The sequence below is a fragment of the Ambystoma mexicanum genome, chromosome 2p, assembly GCF_040938575.1.
Source record: "Ambystoma mexicanum isolate Mex_15411 chromosome 2p, UKY_AmexF1_1, whole genome shotgun sequence".
Lineage (NCBI taxonomy): Eukaryota > Metazoa > Chordata > Amphibia > Caudata > Ambystomatidae > Ambystoma > Ambystoma mexicanum.
The window spans coordinates 1,362,850,617-1,362,876,515 of NC_090923.1; the positions used below are offsets into that span (position 1 = coordinate 1,362,850,617).

A 25,899-nucleotide genomic window follows, 5' to 3' on the forward strand; every position below is an offset into this window, starting at 1 on the left:
CTAATAGAGACTTCACAGTGGTGTCAGAAACCTGCCACTATTCTTTTGTATAGGCAAAGGTCCTTAGTGTACCTTTTTTTTTTTTAGAGTTAGGCTTTTCTGTTTATAGTGGTAGTGGCAGATTTCAGGCAAGATCAGGTTTCTGGACAGAGGACTTTATTTATTTTGTGGGATATCCTGACGAGCACTCTTTTAGACTCCTTTCTTTTCTATAGAGTAGGGCAGAAAAACTCAGGGATAGCTCAGGTTTTGGGTGTTCAACATAAAAGAAACATTTAACCCAAAATGCCACCTTGTCAGTCTGATGATTCTGACTTGCCACACTCTCTTGACCAACATCAAGTAGTACTCGAGTTCTGGGATTTGGAACAAGGAGACCCTGTGTATCACCTTCCAGCTAGAACCTTGCATTAATCCTGCTTGTAAAGCCCTGACTGCTCTGCTCTCCCTGCTCGGAGTCTCATACCTCTTCCCACTGCTTCCACCTGCCTCGGGTTAATGCAGCCAAGTGTTCCATCCTGCTCTTGCTTCCTTCAGCTGATACCACCTCCACCTACTCTCTCCACCTCCTCATAACGGGTCAACTTCTCACCACCTCCTCCTCCTGACGTTATCCCTGCCTTTCTCCTTTAAACTATCACTAGCTCCTTCCGACACCCACCTACTTCAACTCTTCACCACCACCTCCTGTTATTCGTCCCTCCTTCCAGCTCCCACCAGCTCCTTCTAATACCACCGCCTCCAACCTTCTTCCCCTCATACCTCGAGCAGCATCCACCTCTCTAAAGTCCTTGCAGCATGCTTCAAAGTCCTCCTCCCCTTGGGTGGGATTTCCCTGGCGGTCTGCACGTGTGAGTGATAATGGGCTGCAGGTTGTAATTGGCTGTGGCCCTTGACTTCCTGTAGGTCAGAGTATTGCTGCGGGGGCTCACCCACATTTCTACAGACCCTCAAAGCAGTCTTAGAATTCCTGTGTGTATGTGTTGAGTAGGGTAGCGCTACCTGTGCCCCTGGCACCCAGCTGGATTGGAGGGCTAGCAGTATTTTTCAGACAACCCCTTAGTTCCTTGCACAGTTCTCTTATATGCACTTTCTCAGTTTCGCAGACTTTTTCAACAGGCCTGAGAATCCCATGGACAGATCTGCAAACCTTGTGGAAAGCACAAATTGCAATTGCACTGTTCATCTGTTGTGGGGGCTGGGGCCAGCCCCTTTCTTTGTTTAGCGTTAGGAGTGGGGGGTCTCTCTAAGGGTGTTGTGGTGGAGGGGCCTGATAAGTTGGTCTATTTTAGGGGTGTATGGTCTTGTCACTGTGACAGAACCCTGTGTAGCAACCTGTACACAGGAAGGGTGCTCTGGGATCCTTCCCATTTCACCCATGGACCCATCATTCACTGGCTCGCAGAGGTACCCAGCCCCCGTGCTGCTCCCCTGACTCTCCGCAGAGGCAGGGTTTGAGATTACTCATAATACATACATACATGCATGATGATAGACCTCCGTTTCCTAGGTGAAGATAATTCATGGGCTATTCTCAAGGTCTTTATGCCGGTAAGTAGGTCTAGGAGAGCTTGCCAGTGTTTTATATCTGTTCTGAATTAATCTTATGATTGGACTGTCTTTGGACTAAGCTGTACATTTTGCCTACTAGAGTGGACGTTAGAAAGGTCCAAATTCGAAATATGGACTGATGCTTAGTCTGCTATGATGAAACTCCAATTCAGTCTATATTGAACTACTACTCTAAATTGTAAGTTTGGCCAATAAACCGAATAGGACAGATGACAGTATGAATACTTCCCTGAACTCACAGGAGGTTAGGTGACTACAGCACTTGTGCATCGATAATGAGCATTAAGTCTGATTGCTCATTATCTCAGGAGGATAGCACAGGGGCAACATGCTCGCCTTGGAAGCAAGGCGACACGGAGCAACACAGGTTTGATCCCCGGGTCCGCGCTTATAAACCTCCGGGTATTAAGCACTTTATAAATAACCTATCATATCATATCATATATATACCATTGTTAAGAGAATTATAGAAAGATAATTTGTTACCAACTGCTCTGCCACAGCTAAAATCTAGTCAAAAACAATTCAAGACCGGAGGCGAGCATTATGCTTACTCTTCTTTTATTTCTACTCTTCTGCAGATTTAAATCTTCAAATTTCTTTAATAAAATATGTTCTTTTTCTTTTTATGAAAACAGAAAACACTCTCGAAACTTCAACTCCCATGACCCTCAGTGTCCCAGGTAGTCCTTTGTCCATATCCTGTCCCATGAGCCACTTCCTGCCTGGGTCCTTTCCTCTTCTTTTTCTGCTCTTCTCATAGATAAGTTGCATGTCTGTGTGTCACCAACAATGGAGTGTTAATGACAGTATCAAGTAGTGATTACATCACTTTAATAACGTGCAAAGCACCTCCTTAAACAGTTGGTTATATTGTTAAGTGTATTGGGTGTATCATGAGATGCTTTATAGCTTTGCGCCTTCTCGAGTGAAAGTGCACTCTAGACCGTGAGCCTGGCTATCAGCACAGTGCGCCATGCAGCAAATTGTGACTTGTTCGCCTTCTTGGGCGAGTGTAATATCTTTACCCCCTTTTTTTTCACTGATGCGCAGCCAGACCCGTGAGTATCAAACTCATGGCAGGGCCCCTGGCTGTGCTCCGTATTACAATCGTGCTGGCATTCGTTTTTTTATCAGAGGCACTCTGCGACCGAGCAAAGTAGTTATTTCGTCTCGCGAACGCCTGAGGGGTAGCCACACTCTGCGTGCGAGCGCAGCGGCATCAGCACGTGAGGACACGACACAGGGAATGTGCCTTACTCTAAACTGGCAGTAACTCCGCTCAACACGGAGCAGAGAGACCACAGCCATTTCTCCCATCGGCGTGATGAAAATAGAACATTAGGGAGCATTTTCTTGGAGAATCCTGCATCAGGAACCGCAGTTAGCCGGAGAGGGCTTTCACTCCTGCCAAGAGTCAGTTTCACAGCTCAGGCTGACCACGAGCAGATCAATCATAACCTGCAAATTGGGCACTAATAAACATATACTGCCAACAAGGCAGAAAGCAGTTATAGCTTTCCACCCCCTAAGGTGCCTACTCCACGCCACCTCCACAGAGGACATGCCATTCAGCCTGCACTGTTCAGGCAGCCAGGCACAAATACATAATGGAATCAGATGAAGAGAGTGTTGGAAACCAGGACCAAATGTTTTGTGCAGTGGAATCAGACTTATGTTTGAAATGTTAGGAGACTCTTTGGTCAAAGCAGAATCACAATGGGTACGCCCACTACCAGATAGACTAGAAGCTCTGGAGTATTTGATCAGGGATTGCCTTAAGCAAAAGGGCTCTGAAGCATCCACCAGCACATACTCTGAACTGCCTATTAGCAAGGCAACGGAAAAGGGGAGACAACAGACCCACAAACGAAAAGGCTCACCGACTCTGCAGGGTCACGCCAAGGAGGAGGGAAAACAGAAAGCCTCCTGATGCTGTTCATGCATTTGAGAAGCTGAAAGACGCTTTCTTACTGCGGACGACTGTGCCAAGCCACCTACCCCCTTCCCCAGGTGCGCAAAATACAGGGGATGGCGACTCATCAGAATCCACAGTCTCTGACTCTAGAGCATCCCAGAAGTCCAAGAGTGGGAAGAGAAAATGCAAAGAGAATGCAAAATACTGCCAGCGCCATGATGCCTTTGGCGAGCGTACGCTTAAGAAATACGGCTAATATAACATAAAGAGAAGCAGTTGGAGGAGCCCAAAGAAGAGTTGATGGATATGTTTGATCCAGAGTCGATAATACATCCAAGATCAAATGACAGGCAGCGGGCACAAAGGGTGACCTCATATATGGCCCAAATGTTGCGCACACATATTGAGAAAGAAGTGAGACTGCGGATGCGCTCTGAATGTCCCAGGCTGGAATTAGCCCCCATGATGACCACATTCATTTCCCAAACTGTCAAAGACTGTCATGATCTCTGCTTCCAAAAGGTCAGGGTTTTCCCAACTCCCTTGGAAGCAGATTCATAACCCAGGTTCCGAGTGCCAACCAGTCCCAATTGGGACCTTTTGGACCCAGTCCTGGCGCCAGTGGCACCAGGCTCATAAATATGCCCAGTCCCAGCGCTGGAAGCGCCGGGCTCATAATGCTTGGGTGGACTTACCTGCAGCAGACCATGCTGCTTACTTGCCTGCCAGTTGAGCCTCTGATCCTCATCTGTTTGGAACTACTTTTCCTGTTGGGTGGGGCAGGAGCCACTCCCTAGGTTCAGAACACTGGAACTCTTCTGGAAAGCAGGAACTCTTTTCTTTCCTAGGCGTGGCTGTGGAAGGAGACACCTAAGCACTACAGGAGGCTATTTAAACCACACCCGATGGATGAATCTTGCTTTGCATTATTCTGCATCCTCTGCAGCAGAACGCTCATCGTGTCTTCAGCATCTGATCCTGGGCCTAAGGAAAAAGGCTTACCATCCTGAATCCAGTCTTCAGCAACACCTATAAAGACAAGAAAGAACAGGTTAGCATTACGGTCTTCAGTGACAGCTCTTCACTTACCTGGGCCATCGGCTGTCACCAACGCCTCGCGCTGCATTCTGAAAGACAAAGGCTTACCTACTCTTCGTGCGCTCCGGAGGTCTTCACACTGCATTCCGGCATCTGAAAGACAAAAGCTTACCAACTCTTCGCACGCTCCGGAGGCCTTCGGCGCTGCATCCCGCATCTGAAAGACAAAACAAGGTGCGTTTAAAGACATTGGGGAACTTTAATACTCACGTGCCATTACTCCTTTCCACATCTAACCCAGTGGGTATTCCGGCACCCTGCAGCCGCTCCGAACTTGTACCTGCAAAATAAAAAGACAGTTAGAGCGCATCGTGAAGCAGGCAACAAGCGCTTACTTACGTGCTTCCAGGCGCTTCTATTCATCACACGGGCTCCATCTTCAACTCACTTCAGCCCGTCATCCACCATCGCCGGAACCCTGCAAAACAAGAGACATCATTACTAAAGACTTTAAAGACATTAGAATTACTCGAAACTTACCGTTCGTGCAGTAAACGACGGACAGCAGTCCTCTGAAGTCAAGAGGCCTGCTCCCCTTATCCAGTGAAGAAACTGGTTACAGCACCCTGCCCCGAGGCAGATGGAGAGCACGGCGTTCACTTACCTAAGGTGAGAGCGTTAACCTTCGGGGTTCTACAGGAGAAGAGAAAGGGAAGAAGAGAGAGACATTCAATAACCCAGTTCATTAATCCCATATTTTCTATCTGCAGACATCTTACCCTTCGAGTCAAACATACAGTGCACAGAGGTCCAGCCCAAAGAGCCAGCCATGTGTTACACATCACCTTTGAAGATACGGTATACGCCCAGTCAAGACCGGCGCCTCTACGGGAATCAGGTGAGCGTTACAGAATGCAAAGCCTACCACAAAACTCCCGTCCAGGCGCTATGGAAACCTCGGATACCGACCAACTAGCCCAGTTACTTGGGGAACTAAGGGCAGAAGTGCATGCAGCCCATCAGGAAACGAACGCTCTAAGAAGGGAACTGATTATTTCCAAGGAGCGAACAGATGATCTCGCTAGACAATTGCTACAGTCACAAGCCGGACAGACCCCGTTACCCGCATCTGGGGGAAATCTTCCTTCTACATCCTCTATGAATCCAGTGCAGATCAACCTACCTGGGAATGTACCTCTGGCTCCGCCCGAACGATTTTCTGGTGACCCAAAGAGGTTTGCAGTATTTATCAATCAGTGCCGGTTGCATTTCTTATGCCGGCCAGCAGCCTTTCCAACTGATCAAGCTAAAGTAGCTTTCGTGCTTTCGTACCTTAGTGGCAATGCGGCAGACTGGTCGATCCCTCTAGTAAATCAAGATGATCCGGTCCTCCATGATTTTCAAGCTTTTCAGCTCAGTATGGAAAAACTGTTCGCAAGACATTCACAGGGGCAGACCTTGGACAATGAGCTTCTTTCGTTGCGACAAGGTAATCAAGACCTTTTGGCTTATATTGCGTCTTTCAACAGACTGATAGTGGAAACTCAATGGCCTGAGGACAAAAGGATTACGCTGTTTTATAGAGGTCTACGTGGAGAGCTCAAAGATGTGTTAGCCCAAGTAGTGAATCCCCCACAAGATTGTTCGGACTATATAGACTTAGTCGTTCAAATAGATCAGACTGCAGAACAGGAAGGCCGATCGTTCCAAGTTTGATGCTCGAGTATTTTCCAAACCGCCAACTCCTTCCAAAGGAGTAGACTCCGGGGAACCCATGCAAATAGGGGGTCTGAAAGGTCCTCTAACACAAAAGGAGCGGGAAAGGAGAAAACAGTTGCAATTATGCCTCTATTGCGGAAACTCAGGGCACTTTCTTCGAGACTGTCCGGTGAAACCTGCTAAGAAGGCAGTAGGAGATGCAGTTACCAAAGTTACAAACTCTGAGCAGGGAAACGACCTCGCCCGACAAGAATAGAGGTCCTCTTGCCGAGCGTGAAAACCAGTTCCGTGACCTCGCATTTCGTGATACCTATGGTCCTCATTAGCCCTGATAATCCGGATCGATTACATGCAATTGAAGCTTACGTCAACAGCGGTGCCATCGGCAATTATATGGATCATGAAATGGTTTTGAGGATGAATCTAACTCTTTGTCCCAAGGCTGTAAAGGACGTCATTACTACGGTGGATGGTACGGAGATAGCCTCCGGGCCAGTAACGCATACCACTCAAGAAGTGGCGCTAATAAGTCAAGATGGACACCATGAGAAGATCGTGTTCGATGTGATCAAGGCCCCTCAGTTTCAGATTATTCTAGGAATACCTTGGTTAGAGAAACACAATCCTCTGATCGATTGGCGAGCAAGAACGGTCCAGTTTCCAGAATGTGTCTCTACTTGTCACCCTCCACCTGGTGTTGCACTGGCAGCAATTTCTTCAGAGACTCCCCAGTTACCTCCCGAATACCTAGAATACCAAGATGTTTTCCGGAAGGATCAGGCTAACTCTCTACCTCCTCATAGGTCTTATGACTGCCAGATAGACCTGATACCTGGATCTACTCCTCCTTGTAGTAGAATTTATGCCCTCACCGAGCCTGAGAACCTTCACCTTCGACAATACCTGGATCAATACCTGGCAAATGGGTTTATTCGTCCTTCCAAGTCCCCTGCTTCTTCAGCTTTGTTCTTCGTTCCAAAAAAGGAAGGAGACCTTAGAACTTGTATAGATTATCGCTCCCTGAACCAGATCACCGTTAAGAATAGATATCCGTTACCTTTGATCCCTGAACTCCTGGACCAAGTCAGAAAAGCATGCATATATACAAAGCTGGATCTTAGAGGAGCTTACCACTTGGTACGAGTAAAAGAGGGCGATGAATGGAAGACGGCCTTCCGCACCAAGTATGGGCTATTTGAATATCAGGTCATGCCCTTCGGACTTTGCAATGCCCCGGCCGCCTTTCAATATTTTATGAACGATGTCCTCAGAGAGCTCATAGATGTGTGTGTTGTTGTTTACATTGACGACATCCTCGTTTATTCTTCATCGGAATCTGAACATCGGAAACACGTGAAAATGGTCCTCGAAAGATTGCGTCAACACAAACTTTTCGCTAAGTTGGAAAAATGTGTTTTCAACGTGACTGAAGTTGAATTCTTGGGATTCATATTATCACCTGGCGGAGTGCGTATGGATTCAAAGAAGGTCGATGCAGTTCTCAAATAGCCATCACCATCCTCCGTAAAAGGTGTGCAAAGCATGTTAGGCTTCGCTAACTTTTACCGCAGGTTTATCCCCGAATTCTCTCGAATAGTCCAGCCCATCACTGCCTTGTTAAAGAAAAACAAACGTTTTGAATGGTCTGCCGAGGCGGAACAAGCTTTCCAGGATTTGAAGACTAAATTTATCTCTGCACCAATCATAAAACACCCTCGCCCCGAACTCCCCTACATCGTGGAAACTGATGCTTCAAGCCTTGCCATGGGGGCAGTTCTATTCCAGAAGGACCCGGTAACCAATCAGTTGCATCCCGTGGCATTTTGGTCCCGCAAATTCTCGCCTCCTGAAATCAATTACACGATTACTGACAAGGAACTTCTGGCTATCAAGTCTGCCTTTAAGGCTTGGCGGCATTATCTGCTGGGGGCCCGACACACCGTTACTGTGATTACGGATCACCGAAACCTGCAATATTTGAAAACCGCAAAAGCCCAATCCTCTAGACAACACCGTTGGGCATTATTCTTTGCCGAGTTTGACTTCATAATTACCTATCGACCTGGTACAAAAAACGGTAAAGCTGATGCCCTTTCTCGGATGGGAGTGGAAGAATACTTGTTCAACCCTAAACCTGTACCAATCATTCCCGAACAAAGAATTCTGGGTGTAATCGCCACACAATCCATAGAGGAAGTTAAGGATAAAGCCAGGCAACTTGTAACTCCAGCAGACATACAGAATTGGCATCTTCAAGGAAAGGACTTTGCAGTAAAGGACAACTTATTGTATTTCCAAGAACGATTATACCTACCCAGCACAGATTTACAGAAAGAAGTAATCTCTTGTTATCACGATTCTTTAATGGAAGGACATCCCGGTATAGCCAAGACCTCAGAAAAGATCAAGCTCTACTTCTGGTGGCCGTCTTGGAAAAAAGATATCAGAGACTTTATAATGTCCTGTGGAGTATGCGCCCAAAACAAGAGTCAAAAGGAAAGACCAGCAGGCCTCTTACGCCCTATTGACATCCCACCTCGCCCTTGGCATACGCTTTCTATGGACTTCATCACCGATCTACCTCCATGCTCCGGATACAATACGATTCTAATAATCGTGGACTTATTCTCCAAGATGGCGCATTTCATTCCGCTCAAAGGCTTGCCAACAGCAGCAACTCTGGCCCGAGAATTTCTCGAAAACATCGTCCGACTGCACGGTTTTCCTTCGGTTCTAATTTCGGATCGAGGTAGTCAATTTATTTCTCATTTTTGGCGAAGTTGCTGTCGGTCGGCTCAAATTGATGTGAGACTATCGACCAGTCACCACCCTCAGACCGACGGACAAACCGAGAGGACCAATCAAACTCTGGAACAGTATTTACGCTGCATGCTGCAACAAACTGAAAAAACTTGGAAAGACATCCTTTGGATAGCCGAATATGCCTACAATAACTCTGTCCATTCGGGAACTGGGAAAACCCCGTTTTTTCTTTTGTACGGCAGTCACCCTCGAACCTCGGAGTTGGATCCCCTCCAAGATCTTGAAACACCAGCAGTAGACTACCTGCATTCTACAATCACCCAAGCCTTTAAGGAAGCTGTTTCTCACCTTCAAAGGGCTAAAGAACAATACAAGAAAGGAGCAGATCAACATCGGAAGGAAGCCCCTCAATATCGAGTAGGGGATCAAGTCTGGTTATCCACCAAATATCTACCTCTAAAAGGGCCACGCACATTCAACCCAAGATACCTTGGTCCCTATTCCATCACTACCATAGTAAACCCAGTAGCGGTCAAGTTGGACTTGCCCCCGCACATGAAGATACATCCGGTCTTCCACATCTCTCTATTAAAACCCGTGCAACCTCAAACCCGACTAACTAAATCTCCAAAACCTATCCTAGTTGATGGGGAACTCGAGTTTGAAGTCAAAAGCATTCTGGACTCCAAGATCTCCAAATCTAAACTATTTTACCTAATTGACTGGAAAGGCTACGGCCCCCAAGAGAGATCCTGGGAACCTGCTGAATATGTCCACGCTCCTCGCCTAATCAAAAGATTTCACCGAACATTTCCTGACAAGCCAAAACCCCCGGAGAAGCCCGGTTTGGGAGGGGCCTTGAGGGGGGGTACTGTCATGATCTCTGCTTCCAAAAGGTCAGGGTTTTCCCAACTCCCTTGGAAGCAGATTCATAACCCAGGTTCCGAGTGCCAACCAGTCCCAATTGGGACCTTTTGGACCCAGTCCTGGCGCCAGTGGCACCAGGCTCATAAATATGCCCAGTCCCAGCGCTGGAAGCGCCGGGCTCATAATGCTTGGGTGGACTTACCTGCAGCAGACCATGCTGCTTACTTGCCTGCCAGTTGAGCCTCTGATCCTCTTCTGTTTGGAACTACTTTTCCTGTTGGGTGGGGCAGGAGCCACTCCCTAGGTTCAGAACACTGGAACTCTTCTGGAAAGCAGGAACTCTTTTCTTACCTAGGCGTGGCTGTGGAAGGAGACACCTACGCACTACAGGAGGCTATTTAAACCACACCCGATGGATGAATATTGCTTTGACCTATTCTACATCCTCTGCAGCAGAACGCTCATCGTGTCTTCAGCATCTGATCGTGGGCCTAAGGAAAAAGGCTTACCATCCTGAATCCAGTCTTCAGCAACACCTATAAAGACAAGAAAGAACAGGTTAGCATTACGGTCTTCAGTGACAGCTCTTCACTTACCTGGGCCATCGGCTGTCACCAACGCCCCGCGCTGCATTCTGAAAGACAAAGGCTTACCTACTCTTCGTGCGCTCCGGAGGTCTTCACACTGCATTCCGGCATCTGAAAGACAAAAGCTTACCAACTCTTCGCACGCTCCGGAGGCCTTCGGCGCTGCATCCCGCATCTGAAAGACAAAACAAGGTATGTTTAAAGACATTGGGGAACTTTAATACTCACGTGCCATTACTCCTTTCCACATCTAACCCAGTGGGTATTCCGGCACCCTGCAGCCGCTCCGAACTTGTACCTGCAAAATAAAAAGACAGTTAGAGCGCATCGTGAAGCAGGCAACAAGCGCTTACTTACGTGCTTCCAGGCGCTTCTATTCATCACACGGGCTCCATATTCAACTCACTTCAGCCCGTCATCCACCATCGCCGGAACCCTGCAAAACAAGAGACATCATTACTAAAGACTTTAAAGACATTAGAATTACTCGAAACTTACCGTTCGTGCAGTAAACGACGGACAGCAGTCCTCTGAAGTCAAGAGGCCTGCTCCCCTTATCCAGTGAAGAAACTGGTTACAGCACCCTGCCACGAGGCAGATGGAGAGCACGGCGTTCACTTACCTAAGGTGAGAGCGTTAACCTTCGGGGTTCTACAGGAGAAGAGAAAGGGAAGAAGAGAGAGACATTCAATAACCCAGTTCATTAATCCCATATTTTCTATCTGCAGACATCTTACCCTTCGAGTCAAACATACAGTGCACAGAGGTCCAGCCCAAAGAGCCAGCCGTGTGTTACACATCACCTTTGAAGATACGGTATACGCCCAGTCAAGACCGGCGCCTCTACGGGAATCAGGTGAGCGTTACAAAGACTTGAGGAAAGGTATGGACAGAACCTGGAAGGGCTGCCAAGAGAAAGTCTTGGACATGGCCGGTCCCAATGCCAATATTATGGACTTGGCAGAAAGAAGCAGGGACACCGGGGAGCCAGTGGACCCAGACGTCTTGGCCAATTGGGCACAGGAAGCTGTGTGCCTCCTAGGGAAATGCATATTGTGCTCTCCCCTCAGAGAGGAGAAGGAGCCTTTTGTTGAAAATAGATTCCAAACTGGAGGATCTAGCATCCTACAAGGCAGGTGAAGCTGCCCAAGAGTTACTATTCAGCGAAGTGTTTGTGAAGGAAATGGGGAGGTTTGTGGGCATGTACACAGCCCCCCAAAAAAGCTCAATACTCCATTAGAAAGATATTTTAGTCAAGAGTTTTTGCCGGGACCGGTCGCAACAGAGGTGGTGCGTCTGGTCGTTTCCACTCACAGAGAAGGCCTCAGAATCCAAGCGTGCAGTACTTGGAATCCCGACAACAAGACGCTTTCTTCCCAGCGTGTGGGCGCAGCAACAGGGGGCGCAGAGGACGCGGTTATTACCGCCATACAAGCAGGTTAGAGGTACTGTAACCTACAACCCGGTGGGGGGCAGGACGCAGCATTTCTTTAAAAAATGGTAAGTGCTTTCAAACAATGCATGGCTACTGCAGGCAGTGACAGGTTTTTGCCTAGAGTTGGCGAGACAGGCCAGAGCCCTTTGCGATGGCCCACGAAGTGAACAATTTCTTTGAAAGGCAACTGAACATGCTGGCAAGCAAAGGCGCGATAGAGCGATGGCCAGCAGGAAGTGCTTTCTTAAGCAACTTTTCTTTGTGCACAGGAAGGAGAAAGTGAGACCGGTTATAAACGTGGATGAACTGAATAGGTGGCTAGTTTACAGACACTTAAAAATGAAAGGAGTGTACCTCCTCCGAGACATCCTCCGGACGGGAGACTGAGTAGCAAGGTTGGATCTGAAAGACGCCTACCTGACAGTTACCATCACCAAAGAACACCAGAGCTATCTAGGATCGATCTGGAACGATCAGATATGGCAATTCAAATGCCTTCCATTCAGGCTGTCCTCAGCTCCCTTGTCCTTTACGAAAGTCATGAGGCCTGTAGCAGCGGCCATGAGAAAAGGGAGGGGGATCCGGATGATCGTCTACTTAGATGACATTCTAATGCTAGCGGACGACAAACAGGCTCCCATCGATCGGACACAGTGGTCGTCCCATCTGCTCTCCTCTCTAGGCTTCTTGATAAATTGGTAGAAATCAGAATTGATCCCCAAGCAATGCCTAGAGTTTCTGGGATTTGTGGTAGACACAACAAAGGCAACGTTGGAGCTGCCAGGCCCCAAGATGAGAGCAATAAAGAAGGAGCTCAGAGCAGCTTTAGAGAAAGAAATGATCTCTCTTCGGGCCCTACCACGGATTGTCGGACTTCTATAAGCTTCCATCCAAGCAATCTTTCCAGGGCCGCTACATTACAGAGCCCTGCAGAGGCTAAATATATGTCACCTACAAGGTCTGGGATACCATCAGCTAGTACCCCTAGATCAGGAAGGGTGGTCAGAGCTGGAATGGTGGCTTCAGAACATGGAAGCCTGCAATGGCCAAGCCATATTTGGCAAAGTCCCGGAGCTAGTCAAAAGGGGGTCATTCCGTGCTTGGTGCTAAGGGAACAACGATGCCGGTAAAGGAATACCGGCATCGATTACCGTTACGGGCTATTCTGATCAGCCCGACCACTATTAGCGGCATCGTAAAGTTCGATGCCGTTAATAGTGGTGTGGGCGCGGGCACGCAACCCACCATGCCGGCAATAGCGGCATGCCGTAAACTGGAGTAGATCACAAGTGAAGCGGACATGCAAATAACGCAAATGAAGGCGGAAAAAGTGGTTACCGGAATGCCATAAATACCGGCATTGCTGACCTACCGTAAAATGCCCTAAGCAGTGTTCACAACTGCCACAGGTGCACACAATCAGCACAGGTGGAGGCAATGGAGTCTGGCCCAGTGCAAAAGGAGCACACCCATACACCACATCCCCTCCCACACCAAGATGAGTCCAATAGTAGTAGCATTACTGGAGCTGGAGGACATGCTTGCATTGCCACAACATCAACAACAACAGCTGCCACCACAGAGGAGACGCAGGAGGAGGAGGAGGGTGCGACAGGCCCAGCATGCCCAACCAGTGCAGCCACCGTTACCATGCCGGCAGCCCCCAATCCCTTGCATCAGAGCCAGTCCTTTCAACCTAACCACTGAGCAGATCCACACCCTGTAACGTCTGGACCGGGACACCATCACCGCCATAGTGGACCTGATAGACAACGACATAGTGCGCCTCATTGAAATACGCACCGCCATCCCCCATCGACTGAAGGTGGTGTCTGTGCTCCACTTCCTTGCCACAGGCACCTACCAGCACACAGTGGGGCACATGCATGGCTTATCACAACCCTTATTTTCCCGGATACTGAACCAAGTGCTGGATGCCCTCCTCAAGCACACAAGGGACTACAATGTGCAGATGGCATGCGACGCCAGCAAGATCATCACACATTGTTGTGCCCGATATCCCGGATCAACTCATGACTCTATGGTCCTGCAGAACTCCACGCTACCCCGCTTCATGGAGCGACATGCTGGACAACGTGCCTGGCTGTTTGTTAAGTTACATGACTGGCACATGGCATTGAAATGGGGGGAGAGATGCACACACCACCATGTTGTCAATGTTGATGTGACTGCACGATGTGCACATCACCAGACACTGTGCCCCAAAGCATCACAAACTGTACATGACGCCCAAATCCCATAGGAATGAAGTAAGGTCGACAACTGTCACTACATGACTAACAGGAAACCCCCCCACATCCCACAACATTTGTGCACCACTCGTCAGCCGCCCTCACCCTCCGCAACGCCATCCAGCATCATGCAGCGCATATGCACTATGTTGCTGTCTCAAGCATATCACCACACAGGACAAGCATCCCTGTGAGTGCATCAAACTGAACCTACTACAGAATCCACTGTCTGGCACAGGGCCGGTACACCCACAGGAGTGCTGCATGTCACCATGGGAATGATCAGCGCTGATTACCCAATATTGCAGAGTACTGCCAACGCTCCTAAGTAAATCTCACAGAACACAACACCTCACTAATTTGACATGAACACAGCGGTATGCGTACACGATGCATGTGCAACAAGACGTCAGTGCACACCATGTATCATCTTGAAGGTGCAACCCAGACCATTAGTCCATGGCACAGGACACATTGAGGGACTGAAAAAGGTGTCAATACATCCAGGGACGTGTGCATGTGGCCAACGGAAACCTGCAGGCATGTGTGACTAGTACAGCTGTCCATCCTGATTCGCCTGACATTTACCTTTAATTGCCTCTCATGCAGGTGATAGTGACTATCCCTTGAAGCCGTGGCTCCTCACCCCTGTCCGAAACCCACAGAACAGGCACGAGGAGGACTACAATCGTTCCCTTACCCGTACCCATGTGGTCATCGAGCAGACCTTTGCCCTGTTGAAGGCATGATTTTGCTGCCTCACTGGTCTGGTGGAGCACTCCTCTACAGGCATGAGAAGGTGGCCAAGATCATCATGGCATGTGTCATGCTGCACAAGTTGTGCATCAGCCGGAATGTGCCCCTGCCCCCTGACATTGAACTGCTACCACCTGGTGATGATGAAGGGGAAGAAGAAGATGTGGCTGGACATCATTGCGGTGCCGATGCACAGGAGGGACGTGCTGTGCGCCAGTCAGTGATTTTACCAGGTTACTCACCATAGTGACCACCTTACTCCTAGTCCATAGTCCCCTTTCCTCCATACTTGTGGGACATCTCTCCGTCCTGTGGGACGGGACCGGAGCACTTTGTAAAAAGCATCCAAATGTTTCAAAAATGTGTCCCTCCTCTCTTTCCTGCACGGGGCCCGGCACGTGGCCGTAACACCGCATTCCTTGGCTCCGCCCCGTGCATCGCCCATCAGTCCTTTTCTATCGCAGGGTCAAAGACCCATTAGCAATAACAGAGGAACCTTATTAGAGGGGACGGCGGGTGGGCGTATGGAGGAAAGGGAACTATGGACTAGGAGTAAGGTGGTCACTACGGTGAGTAACCTGGTAATACTCCTACGTCCCGTCCCCTTTCCTCCATACTCGTGGGAGATTCCCAAGCACTCCTTACAGGAACTATGGGTGGATGGAAATACCCCTTACTGAAACAGGTTCTTTAGCACAGCCTGACCAAACTGAGCGTCAGCTCTAGAGCTCATATCGAGGCAGTAATGCTTACAAAAAGCAGTTGGGGAGGCCCAAGTAGCTGCCTTAGCGATGGACTTCCAGGGAACATATTTCTGAAAAGCAACCACGGCTGCCTTGCCCCGCACCAGGTGTGCATGGATAGCTTTAGGAGGTTTCAGCTTTTGGATGGTGAAAGACTCCGTGATGCAGGCGGCAATCCTTCTGGAAATAGATGCCTTAGACGCCGGCCTGCCCTGAGGGTTACCAAAGGTCACAAAAAGTTGAGAAGAACTCCGAAGCTCGGAAGTCCTGTCCAGGTAGAACTTAAGAGCTCTTTGGACGTCAAGAAAGTCTAGAACCCTTTCAGCCTCTGAGGCAGGGTTCGGAAAAAAGACCGGAAGGGAGATTGACTGATTCAGATGGAATTCGGTCACTACCTTCGGTAGGAAAGCCAGGTTTGTCCGAAGGACTACCTTGTCCTTGTGAAAGACCAAGAAAGGTTGCTCCACCGACAATGCCTGGAGCTCACTCACTCTCCTCGCTGACGTAACGGCGACCAGAAAGGACACTTTCCAGGACACGTACTTGAGGTCAACTGTAGCCATTGGCTGAAAGGGTTTATGGCACAGCGCCGTCAGGACTACATTTAGATCCCAAGGCGGATGCGAACTACGAACCGGAGGGTAGAGGCGTGTCAAGCCAGCAAAATGTCTCTTCGCCACCGGGTTAGATAGCGAATAAGAACACAGGTCTGTAGAAAGGTAAGCGGAAACCGCTGAGAGATAAGTCCTGCAAGACAGAACATGAACCCCTGACTCTGCTAGGGAGGATACGAAGGACAGCACCGTGTCAATCGTGGCCACCCTCTGATCCAACTCTTTCTCCAAACACCAATGACAGAACCTGAGCCATTTACTCTTGCATTGAAATCTGGTCGAGGGTTTCCTGGCTGCCTGGATAATGCGCATGTTATCCGCAGACAAATTCAAATGCTCTAAAGACTTGAACTCAGGTGCCATGCCGCCAAGCTGAGCGATTGTGGGGAGGGGTGCCACATCTTTTGTTCCCCTTGGTGAAGAAGATCGGGAGTTACTGGTAACCTGATTGGCGGATACGGCGACAGGTGTTGAAGTTCTGAGAAACCAAAACCTGGCTAGCCACTAGAGGGCTATCAGTAGAAGAGAACAGTTCACAGAGTTCTTCAACTTCCAAATTGCCCGATGAACTAGAGGCAGAGGCGGGAAGGCGTAAGCTCTCATGGTGTGCCATGGAATCTCAAGAGCATCCCCCAGAGAGTAGGCTCCCAGCCCCCCTCTGGAGACGTACTGAGGAAGCTTCTTGTTTACCGCCGTGGCGAAGAGGTCCACCTCCGGTGTGCCCCAACGCGAGAAAATCCATGAGAGGACCTCCGCCTTCAACTCCCACTCGTAGCTGGTCACTGTCCGCCGGCTGAGGGCATCCGCTGTGACATTCAGCTGGCCCGGGATGTGCACTGCAAGCAGCCAGACCCCATGAAGCACGGCCCACTCCCAAATCTGGATGGACAGGTCCACGAGAGGGGGAGACTTTGTTCCCCCTTGCTTGTTTATGTAATACATTGATACCACATTGTCCGTTCTTATGCGGACCACCTTGTTTACAATGAGCGGTCTGAATGCCTTGAGCGCCAGAAAGATCGCCAGAAGCTCCAAATGATTTATGTGCAGGAGCTTGTCCTGAGGCGACCATAGGTCCGAGACCTGAAGAAGATCTAACGTTGCACCCCACCCCTAAAGGGAGGAGTCCGTCGTGATCGTCACCATGGGGGGGCTGGGTCCTGAAACCCCGCGCCCACCGACAGGTTGCTGAGAGATGACCACCAGTCCAGGTCCACTCTCATGGAATCTGGAATCATTATCCGCTTGGAATCCGGGTCCACAGCCTAACGCCAGGAACTCCGAAGAGCCATCTGGGTCCGTCTCATTTTGAGACGAGCAAGAGGAAGAGCCAGTACACACAAGGCCATGAGGCCCAGAAGCCTCTGGAACCACCAGGCCGACATGCTCTCCGACTGCGCAAACATCTGACACGTGGCCAACAGATCCGTCATTCTGTACCCGGTCAGATACACTCGGCAGTCGATCGTGTTCTAACGAAAACCCAGGAAGATCAGGTCCTGTGAGACCGTCATGGAGGATTTCCACCAGTTCACCGACAGCCCAAGATGGAACAGGAGCTGAAGGAGAGACTGGAGTTTGCCCGCTGCTGCCAACGGACAAGGGCTGCGTAAGAGCCAGTCGTCCAAATAAGGATACACATGGATACCCTGGAGACGAAGATAGGCCGCAATCACCGACATCATCTTCGTGAAGACACGCGGCGCCGAGCTGAGGCCAAAAGGAAGCACCCGAAACTGGAAGTGCTCCTCTCCCAAAGAGAAGCGGAGGTATCTCCTGTGTGGATTCCAAATCGGGATATGCATGTATGCATCCTGAAGATTCACCATGCTGAGCCAATCGCCCATCTGCAAAGAGGAGCGAATCGGCCGGGCGTGATCATCTTGAATTTCTGTTGGGGTAGGAAAAGATTGAACTGGGAAAGGTCTAGGATGGTGCGCAGGCCAGCCTGGTTGAGTTTGGGCACCGTAAACAGCCGGGAGTAGAAGCCCTCCCCTCGCTCCCCAAGGGGAACGGGTTCCACAGCTCTGAGGTCCAGAAGTTTCTGAACCTCGGCCTTGAGGGAGGGTGAGCCCGACAGCTGAAAAGGAGGGTTGAGGGGTGGGGTAGGGGGTAAAGGTAAGCGGAAGCCCGTTCGAGTGACTGACAAGACCCATCTGTCTTCTGTGATGGTCTGCCACGCCCCCCAATGAGACGCAATGCGCCCTCCCACCGGGGTTTCGTGCGAGCGCGGAAAACCCTCATTTGGCAGGCTTATCAGTGGCGGTGCCACCTGAACCTTATGAGGAGGCTGAGGAGTGGGAGAAAAACTGTGTACGCTGTTGTCTACAGTGATTATTCCCCACAGGAGTATCCACTCTGTGAGATTTGCGGTCGAGGAAGCCCCTAAAACCAGAGGAAGGTCGACTTTACGACAACGGTCTCTGGGATTTGAAAGGAGCTTTAACCAGAACAGACAATGATTTAGCCGTCTGAGTGCTATCCTTGGTTTTGGTGAGCTCTACATCAGTAGAAGAGTGAAAAAGCTCCTTACCATCGAATGGAAGGTCCAGTACCTTGTCTTGCACCTCCTTCGAGAACTTAGTGGCATGCAGCCATGCTTGCCGCAAGGTATCAACCTCAAGCATCAGGCCCCGAGCCAAGGTGTCTACGTGATGAGCCGCAGCCTCCAGGAGATCCTGGGCCAAGACCCTCTGAAGTCTTCCAACTTCTCGACCGGAATGTGCTCCTCAAACTCCGACAGACCTTTCCACATCCGCATGTTAGCTCCCGCCAAAATCAATTCTGCATTGGCCTGCCTGAGCTGCAAGGCCGAATTGGCAAAGATTTTCCTCCCTAGGGAGTCCAGGAGCTTGTCCTCCTTTCCCAAGACCTGAGTAGCCGTCGTGGAAGAGGATGCTGCAGGTCTGGATTGCAACATAGCCGCAGCCACCACTGTGGAGGAGGGAGGCGGACAAGACGACAAGGCCACTTCTTCTGAAGAATACAGCCTGTCCCTCGCGTCAATCTTTTTATTGACAAAAAGTCCCGAGTGTGGCTTTTCCCAAACTCTTTGGACCTCGGCCAGAACGTCCTTCTGCAGGAACAGGCCGGTACGCTCCAAGGGAAACAAGGTGAACGCCCCAGAAAGCACGGCCTCCTGCGGAGCTGGTGCCTCGGGCCCCCGGAACATCTAGTACCCGGTCATGAAAGGCTCTGATAGAGCAGAGAAGGTCCTCGTTGTCCTGATCGCCTTGAGGGTCATCTGACAGGTCAGGATCCTGCTGAGCCGTGTCGGGCACTGCCTTGTCCAGTGGGGACAATGGTGGCAAAGACGGAAGAGCAGGGGGAGGCACCGCGGGCAAGGGAGGCGCCGGCGGAACCACCGTAGCAACAGGTGGAGACGGAGGCGCAGGTGGACATATCTCCTTGAAAAGCCCTTTGAAATATTCCCTCATGGGGTCGGTGCGCATAAGCGCTTGAAATTTACCGAAAAAGGCGTCCTCAGGAGATTGTTTCGGAACCTGAGGAGGCCTCTCATGAGGTGGACAAATCCAGGGACGTAACGGAGAAGGGTGCCACACCGGCCCCTCCACCGACGTATCCACATAAATCAAAGGAGCCGCCCCTGCGAGCAACAAAACATTGTGCGGAAGAGGCATCCGGGCGTTCCAATCATAAACCGGCCGGTAAGGATGCACACAAGGGACCTTAGGTTCACCCAAAGGACCGAACCCTACACCAGGGGCCGATGGCGTAGTTGTAGGGGTAGTACCTTAAATGGCCGCCGTGGTCGTGGTGGGAACGGCCGCCATTTTGTCCTCATCTGAGGGGAACTGCAGCACGTGAGGAAGTGAGGCAGGGGTCCCAGTCGATGGGTCAGAGGTCTGAATTTTAGCCTTAACGTAAGGAACCTCGGCAGAGCCGGTACTATGAGGCCTGGAATGTTTCTGCGACATACCAACCGCCAACTGAGCCTTCGAAGAAAGGGCCTCGGCACTGCCGGCAAAAGAAGAACCTTGCTTCTTTGCCCCCTCAACAGGTCTGGTGTCACCACAAGAGCGGGAACGGTGAGCAACCGCTTTCACCGACAGGGCCTTGCCTGGCCCCTCAGAACTGTTGGTAGCCTTAGCCTCTGTATGAGGGACCTCGGACCTAGGCCCGGTAATAGCCTTATTGGCACGGGCCTCGAACCTCCGTTCGGTAACCACAAGCCCAGCCAAGGCCTTGTGCGCACCCCGGTTTTGTTTTTGAGGGAAGCCGAAAGAGAGGCCTCAGAGCAAGCTCCGGTACCCCACGACTCAGTAGAACTGGGCCTACAAACAGCCCCCACAGGAGGGGCCCCGGAGCGTACTCCGGTGTACACAGGCCCCTTACGGAGACCCTCGGAGAAAACTCCGGTAGAATTATTAGGCCCGACAGGCACCTCAGGGCGAACCCCGGTAACAGAGAGATCAACGCCCCTCCCGGCCCGAGAGGAACCTGGGAAGTTATCCCCCGGTTGGGGTGCTCTGAAAAGTAAAGAACTTACCAGCGTTTCTTCTTCTCATCGATGAACGCCTCAAAATGAGAAAGAGGAGTTCGTCGGAACACCTCCTCCCACCGCTCCAACTGACGTTGAAGTGCCCGGACCTGAAAGGGAGTCGCAGTAAAAACAGAAGTCCCAACAGTGATCCGGACCCAAACACTCTAAACAAAGAGGATGGGGATCCGCCCTCGCGAAGCGACAGTGACACGATGAACAGTCTGGAAAATCTAATTTAAAAGACATAGACAGACTAGTTTAACGAACGCTAGCGAGAGCCAGAGAGGAAAACGGGGAAGAAAATCTTCTGAGGATGCAAGTGCATCCGGCCCCAATCGTGCGAAGAAAAGGACTGGAGGGCGGGGTTACGGCCGCGTGCCGGGACCCGCGCAGGAAAGGGAGGAGGGACAAACTTTTGGAAAAATTTGGATGCTTTTTACAAAGTGCTCCGGTCCCGTCCCACAGGACGGAGAGATGTCCCACAAGTATGGAGGAAAGGGGATGGGACGTAGGAGTATGCACAATATTACTGACACACATGGCAGCAGAGGGTGACATGATGGTTGGACAGAGGGCACTGGGTGTGGGGGTACATTTACACTATGCACTGTAAATTAATAAATGACACATGCGCAATGATGAATGTCCACTCAGGTCTTGTTTTTCACACAACCGGTGTATTAAATGTAACAATTTAAATGTAAGTGCAAAATCCCTCCACCACCCTCACCCCTGTCACCCTCCCACCACAACTCCCCCACACACCCTCAACCCCCTTCCCCTCCCCCACAACTCCCCCACACACCCTCCCCCTCTCACTCCCCCCACAACTCCCCCACACACCCTCCCCCCCACTCCCCCTACAACTCCCCCACACACCCCCCCCCCCACAACTCCCCCACACAAGTCTCATTGAATCTCCAAAGCCTACATGAGGCTTCCCTGACAATTAATTGGCACTCCCTGGTCCAGGGGGCGGCATGTCTTGCCGGCGCTGGGTACGGGCCGACCTGCGGAGCGGGCTTGTTTGCGTAGAACTGGAGGAAGACGGTGTGGCCGCCTGTTGTGAATGTGTAGCGGGATGCCCTGCCTCCATGGCATCCGCTATGCGGCCTAACACCTGCCGGAGGGCTGAGACCTCCTCGCAGAGGCGGCTGGTGTTGTCAGTGAATGATCTGGCCATAGAGGCAGTGTTGTCCTTGATGGACCTCCCTAGGGCGGCTAAGTCCTGACGCCACTCCTCTCTGGCCAGTCTGTTGTCCTGGACAAACTCCCGCTCAAGGGCAGTTAGCAGGTCAGACCGCTGCGGCCCTGCGGGTGCACCTCTGGAGGTAGTCGGCCCCTGCCTGTCCTGCTCAGCCTCCCCAGTCGTGCTAACTGGACTGAAGTATCCCTCCGTCTGCTCCTGACCAGACTGCTCCGGGGTGGTGGCATGCTCTGTATCGAGCGACAATACTTGGGGGATGCCGGTGGAGTCGGGGTATGGACGACTTCTGAAACATTGTCCTCCATGGGCACCCAGATGTCGTCCTGTGTGTCCCCCACACCCAGGGGTGCTGTGGCTGCCACCTCCCCAGCCAAACGTGACTCCTCGGATGGTGGTGCCTCGCATGAGTCATCAGGATGGGAAATGGGTGGAGGTGGTGCTTTGCCCTCTACGGGCCTTGGTGGCACCGGTGTAATGGGTCCCTGGGGTGGCTTGCATGTTGGTACACGGCGCCCCCTGGGTTGTCTCCTCGAGGTTGAAGGCCGATTGCTTCTGGGGTGTGGCCTGTGCAGGGGTTGCGTCCTGCCCATCGCTGTCAGTGCCTGTGGGGGTCGAAGAGAGGGACGGCATGAGTGATGTTTTGATAGGCATCATACATACATTAGGACAATTGCTCATCCACACAATTGGCCGTAATTGGCATTTGTGTTTGGATGAGCACGTTCTTTGATAAATGGGTGGTTTATGCAGGCATACGTCGGCGTCACTCATGTAGCCCAGGAGCAGTGCTTGCCCATGCACGCTGTGTGACTCGTGGCATTTTCATCTTTGTGTGATATGTGTCATGTACGATATTGCCTTGCACTAGGCATCTGCATGTGTCTGTAATGCATCAGCCTACTTTGCTGGGAGTGTGTGCGTGGGGGGGGGCCATGGCTTGATTCTTTTAACTCACATATTGGTTGACTTTCTTCAGATTTGGCATAGCAATGTTTACTTTGGACACTCACCTCCATCGCCCAATGTTGTGGCGCCACACTCGATCTCGCCAAGTACTTCAATGCCTTCCATCCATGTCATGCTGGCGCAGATTTCCTCCCATGGGGTGAGCTTGATCGGGGAACTGGGACCTCCTCCTGTTCCCATGGCCTGGCTGCGGTTCACAGAGAGGATGTTGCGTACCCTTAGTCGCAGGTCGTCCCAGTGCTTGCGACAGTCCTTAATCGTGTGTGGGGTGTTCCCCACAGCACTGACCTTCTGGGCAACAAGTGCCCAGATCTTTCTTCTTAGGCACTGCCTTTCTCTTCATGTTGTTAGGGAACACATGGCAGCATGCTCCTGCAGTGTGTCTACCAGCATCTGCAGCTCATCCTCATTGAACCTTTCTTTTTGCAGGCGGGCAGCTCCCTTCTTCAGGGCCTTAGGCATAGTGATGTTGGAGGTGGATCTTTTGCAAACATCAGCAGAGTCCCAGGGGTCCTGTGTGGTGAGGATGGCAATGGATTGTGTTTTTAAAGATGGGTGCCGTGCTCCTACCCGTTCCTGTGCGATGACGCTACTTCCGGTACCGCTTATTAGCTGTGACCTTAAATAGCGGTGACCGCTAATAACGGTCACCGCTAATGCCGCTTTGGACAATGTCGGTAGTGTTATCTGCGCTGTGCTTGATGCCGCTAAGGGCATTTTGGGTGCCTTTAACGGCATGGCGCAAAAGACCTTACCGGCATGGCGTAAAGCTCGTGCCCGCGAAGTCGTAATAGTCCTCTATTAACGGACTAGTGACAGCACAGACACGCTATTTACGCCATGCCGGTAAGGAATGTTACTTACCTCCAAACTCAGAATGAGGGCCATAGTCTGACGGCAGCAGAGCAGGCTGGGGGGGTAAGGTGAGGCCACTTGGAAGCAGGCAGAAGATGGTCTCAGGAAGAGCTATCACTCCACATCAATTGCTTGTAGCTGCTCGCAGGCTCTTTTGCAATTAAAGCTTTTGCCAAGGACAACCAGGTGGAGTGTTGCATTCTGCTCAGGGTGGACACCATCTCAGCAGTCAGATATATCAACCAACTACAGCACTCAGTCGCGTATGCTGGTGGAATTGACCAAGGACTTCTGGTATTATTGCCTCCATCGCAAGATCTCTGTGACAGTGGCGTACCTTCTGGGCGTGGAGAATGTAGTATCGGATTGGAACTCCCGCTATCGCTGCGACTCAAGCGATTGGATGCTGCACAAGGAGGTGTTTGCGCAGATTGCAGCCCTATGGGGACCCCTAGACACTGACCTATTTGCGTCAAGATTAAACAGACAGTTACCAAGATTTTTCAGCTGGAGGCAGTGCACTACGCTTTCACACCCTTGGTGATGTTAGTGAGAGTACTGGCGAAGGTCAGGAGAGAGAGAAAAGGCAGAAGTACAGAAATGGATGTCGCAAGTGTGGTTTCCAGTTCTGATGGAACATTTGAATGTAAGTGTCCCAAGAAACGCACCCCCCCTTAGTGAGAGACAATGATGGACACACCCCAGAAGGGGAATGAGGCCAGGACCAAGTGCGGGTAAGATCAAAAGAGCTTTATATAATTCAATATAGGGCATGCAAAGGACTCTGCAAACTCCGAGAGTGCTCTGTCTGACAATAGCAAAGACAGTTAGTTATATTACAAATACACATCATGCATGAGGTAAGCTATAGGGGCCACAGAGTCTCAGGGATTGGGTGGTGATGGCTAGGTGGTATACATTGTATACAGTTGCTTCTCCAGGATTGGCGGACGTTGGTGCTGCGCCACGTGGGGCGGGAGGTCAGCTGGGCTCATCGGGATGTAGCGCTGAGCCGGACATGCCTTGTAACAACGATTGATAGCTAAACTAACATTTGCCCTTTTGGCCACACATTCCCACCCATTCAAAACACTTCCTGTGTCCTGTTGGGTTGCAACTCTTGTAAGCGCTGACCTTAGATCAATACATGGCCAGGAACATTGATATGCGATCTGGAGTGTCTTAATACATCAGTTTGGGAGGCACCTTAGGTTCAAATAATCAGGTCCCATGGGCGTAGTCAGGGGCATGGGCGGGGGTGCTCGACTAACCATCCTTGGCAATTTTGGTGAGGGATGGTATTATGATCTGTTGGTACACGTGTGGGCGCCCCCTTTTCTAGGGTCATTAACTCGGGGTCGATGGAGGTACTACTGACCCGTGGGGGGCATGTGACCGGTGCCTGAAAGACGGTGGGATTTAGGACCAGGTAGCTCGTAAATCACAGAGTCAGGCTGTGGCGGCCTCTGACACGGGGGAGGGTGGCGGATGCTTGAAACGGGTCCAGCAGGGTCGGGAGGGAAGGCAAGGCTTTGCTGTTTGAACACCGTCTATCTCGAGAGAGAGCCTGGGCAGGGGGAGGAGGGAAATGGCCTTCCAGCTCCGTGCGTGGCATCTTGCACGAGGCGGTTTTACTGTCGTATGGGTGAGGGGCGACTAACAACACATGGGGTTCCTAAAAGCACTCATATGTATTTGTATTTACATGGGATACTAGCTGATGATCATACTTTTTTACATAGCATTTCACATTTACAGTTGACATACGAACATGAGGTAGTGTCAAGCAGGTGTGTGTAAAGAGTGTATTAAGAGAGTAACACATTAGTTATTTGTTCAGTTATCAGCTGTCCAGTCTTTGTATATCTCTTCATTACATGTAATATCGGTTGCACAACTTTCTCTTTACCCATTCTCCTTTATATTAGCAGCGAACGTTAGTCAACAAGGCACATATTACATAAATGGTTTCTGCACGTTGCAAGGGCTTTCGGGGTGGGTATGGGTGCAAGGCGCCACGCCGCCTATAGCTGGAGGGCTTGGTACAGGGGTCAGGGCCTGCAGGGTTTGGGCTGATCTCAGTTACATCCTAGTATTCTCGTT

The 25,899-nt window shown here is 50.7% G+C and overlaps 1 protein-coding gene across 3 annotated transcripts in view; it reads left to right on the forward strand.

Annotated features, from left to right (window-relative positions):
• Nucleotides 1-25,899, forward strand: part of FLCN (folliculin) — a 611,825-nt gene that overhangs the window by 543,361 nt on the left and 42,565 nt on the right. The gene's annotated exons all lie outside the window — the stretch shown is intronic.